Raw genomic sequence first — 3,564 nt, 5'->3', positions numbered from 1 at the left:
ACCCAATTAAAAAATAGGCAAAAGACCTTAACAGGCATTTTTCAAAAGAAGACATGCAAATGGCCAACTTATATATGAAAAAATGCTCAACATCACTAATCATCAAGGAAATGCAAATGCCAACAAAATACCACTTCACTCCAGTTAGAAAAGCTATTATCAAAAGACAAAACAAAATTGTTGTTGGCAAGGATGTAGAGAAAGGAAAACACTTATATACTGTTGGTGGGATTGTAAATCAGTACAGCCATTATAGAAAATAGTATAGAGGTTCCTCAAAATATTAAAAATAGAACTTCCATATGATCCAGAAGTCCCACTACCGGGTATTATTCAAAAGAGATAAAAACAGTATCTTGAAGAGATCTCTGCACTCCCATGTTTATTTATATTAGCCAAGATATGGAGGCAATCTAATGTCCAACAATGGATAAAAAATGTGGTATATATATACAATGTGTGAATATAAATATATACACACACAAATGTGGTGTATGTATATATATAATACACACACACAATGGAATACTATCCAGCTATAAAAAAGAATGAAATCCTGTCATGTACAACAACATGGATGAGCCTTGAGAACATCATGTTAAGTGAAATAAGCCAGACACAGAAAGACAAATAACACCTGATCTCCCTCATATGTGGAATCCATTTTTTTAAAAGGCTGATATCAAACGGTCGCTTCTATCTTGGGCCGGCCGGGCAGGGGTGGTGGGAGCGGCGGCAGCTCGGGCTCCCAGCGCGCTGGGGCCCTGCGCCGCTCCCGCCTCCTCCTGCCGCGGGCAGCGGCCTCCCGGGGCGCCCAGCGGCAGTGGGGTCGGGGGAGGGAAATTCAACAGGCCGCCTTGTGCCAGAGATAAAAGCAGGCTGCCGACCCCATTGTCTGACGGCTCTCCCTCCCTGCTTTTTGTTCTCGCCTCGCCGCCCCGCCCCTCCGCAGCTCTGGAGGCTCCTCCCGCTCCGGGTGGGCGGCCGCCCTGGCTTTCTTCGCTCTCCGCCCGGGCCAGGCCCGGGCCAGGCCCGGGCCCCGCGCCCGCCATGGAGAAGACAGAGCTGATCCAGAAGGCCAAGCTGGCCGAGCGCTACGACGACATGGCCACCTGCATGAAGGCCGTGACCGAGCAGGGCGCCGAGCTGTCCAAGGAGGAGCGCAACCTGCTCTCCGTGGCCTACAAGAACGTGGTCGGGGCCGCAGGTCCGCCTGGAGAGTCATCTGGAGCATGGAGCAGAATACCTACACCTCCGACAAGAAGTTGCAGCTGATAAAGGACTATCGGGAGAAAGCGGAGTCCGAGCTGAGATCCATCTGCACCACGGTCCTGGAATTGTTGGATAAATATTTAATAGCCAATGCAACTAATCCAGAGAGTAAGGTCTTCTATCTGAAAATGAAGGGTGATTACTTCCAGTACCTTGCTGAAGTTGCATGTGGTGATGATCGAAAACGATAATTCTCAAGGAGCTTACCAAGAGGCATTTGATACAAGCAAGAAAGAGATGCAACCCACACAACCCAATCCACCTAGGGCTTGCTCTTAACTTTTCTGTATTTTAGTATGAGATTCTTAATAACCCAGAGCTTGCTTGCACGCTGGTTAAAATGGCTTTTGATGAGGCCATAACTGAACTTGATACACTGAATGAAGACTCATACAAAGCACCCTCATTATACAGTTGCTTTGAAACAACCTAACACTTTGGACATCAGACAGTGCAGGAGAAGAATGTGATGTTGCAGAAGGGGCTGAAGTCTAAATCCATACAGGGTGTCATCCTTCTTTACTTCAAGAAACCTTTTTACACATCTCCATTCCTTATTCCACTTGGATTTCCTGTAGCAAAGAAACCCATTCATGTGTATGGAATCAACTGTTTATAGTCTTTTCACACTGCAGCTTTGGGAAAACTTCATCCCTTGATCTGTGTTTGTCTTGGCCTTCCTGGTGTGCAGTTACCACTGTAGAAAAGTATTAATAGCTTCATTTTATATAAACATAAGTAATTTCCAAACACTTATACAGGACTAAAAATGTATCTGGCATTTAAGTAATCTGAACCAGTTCTGCAAGTGACTGTGTTTTGTATTACTGTGAAGATATGAAAATGTAGTTAATTACAGTTTGAAGAGTGTTCCACATAACTTAATTTCTACATTCCCTTCCTTACTCTTCGGGGGTTTCCTTTCAATAAGCAACTTTTCCACGCTCTTAATGTATTCCTTTTTAGTAGGAATCCAGAAATATTAGATTGAATGGAAAAGCACTTGCCATCTCTGACTGGGAGTCACAAATTGAAATGCCTCCTGTATCACATAAGGAGGTCACGTATATCTGTGGCAACAGGGAGTTTCCTTATTCACTATTTGTTGCTGTTTAAGTTGACAACCTCCCTTCCCAATAAAAATTCACTTACACCCCCCAAAAAAACAACTGATACCATAGAAGCATAAAGTAGAATGATGGTTACCAGAGATTGAGAAGGGGAGGGAAGAGAAGGGAAGATAAGGAGATGTTGATCAATGGATATAAAGTTACAATTAGTAGGAATACTTTCCAGTGTTCTATTGTATAGTAGGGTGACAATGGTTAACAATAAAGTATTGTGGCCGGGCACGGTGGCTCACGCTTGTAATCCCAGCACTTTGGGAGGCCGAGGCGGGCAGATCACGAGGTCAGGAGATCGAGACCATGGTGAAACCCCGTCTGTACTAAAAATACAAAAAAATTAGCCGGGCATGATGGCAGGCGCCTGTAGTCCCAGCTACTCAGAGAGGCTGAGGCAGGAGAATGGCGTGAACCCGGGAGGCAGAGCTTGCAGTGAGCGGAGATCACGTCACTGCACTCCAGCCTGGGCGACAGAGCGAGACTCCGTCTCCAAAAAAAAAAAAATAAAAAATAAGGTATTGCATATTACAAAATAGCTAGAAGAGAGGCTTTTGAATGTTCTCGCCACAGAGAAATGATTGACTGTATGAGGTGAAGGGATATGCTAAAGACCCTGATTTGATCAGTATAGTATATATATAGAAACATCAAATTGTACCCTGTAAATATGTACAGTTACAAACTGTCAATTAAAACTACAAAGTCACCAAATTATAATAAAATAAAATAAAATGAAAAAAAAATCATCCAGGTGCTGTAATGCCAGCACTTTGGGAGGCTAAGGCAGGTGGATCATGAGGTCAGGAGTTGGAGACCAGCCTGGCCAACATAGTGAAACACCGCCCCTCCTCCCGTCTCTACTAACAATACAAAAATTAACCGGGCATGGTGGCATGCACCTGTAGTCCCAGCTACTTGGGAGACTGTTGGGAGAAAAGCTGAGTGTTGGAAGAGAAGCTGAGGCAGGGCTTGCATGTCTGCTAGACTTGCTGGCTCCTTGCTTCTAGCATTCCCATTATCTCAAGCAGCCATATGCTTCTCATTCACTTGATACACTGTTTCCTTTCAACCCCCACATCCTCACCACCTGTTTCTTTGAGCACCAATAAATTGTGTGGGCTCCCAGAGCTTGGGGCCTTCATAGCCTCCACACTCGTGATGGCCCCCT

General features: G+C 44.9%; 1 pseudogene; it reads left to right on the top strand.

The window, feature by feature from the left end:
* The first annotated feature begins 1,050 nt into the window (after positions 1–1,050).
* LOC129476438 (14-3-3 protein theta-like) lies at positions 1,051–1,983 on the top strand (annotated as a pseudogene).
* The last annotated feature ends 1,581 nt before the right edge of the window (positions 1,984–3,564 follow it).

This window comes from Symphalangus syndactylus, chromosome X (genome assembly GCF_028878055.3).
Source record: "Symphalangus syndactylus isolate Jambi chromosome X, NHGRI_mSymSyn1-v2.1_pri, whole genome shotgun sequence".
Classification (NCBI taxonomy): Eukaryota; Metazoa; Chordata; class Mammalia; order Primates; family Hylobatidae; genus Symphalangus; species Symphalangus syndactylus.
This window is presented reverse-complemented; position numbering and strand designations above follow the sequence as displayed.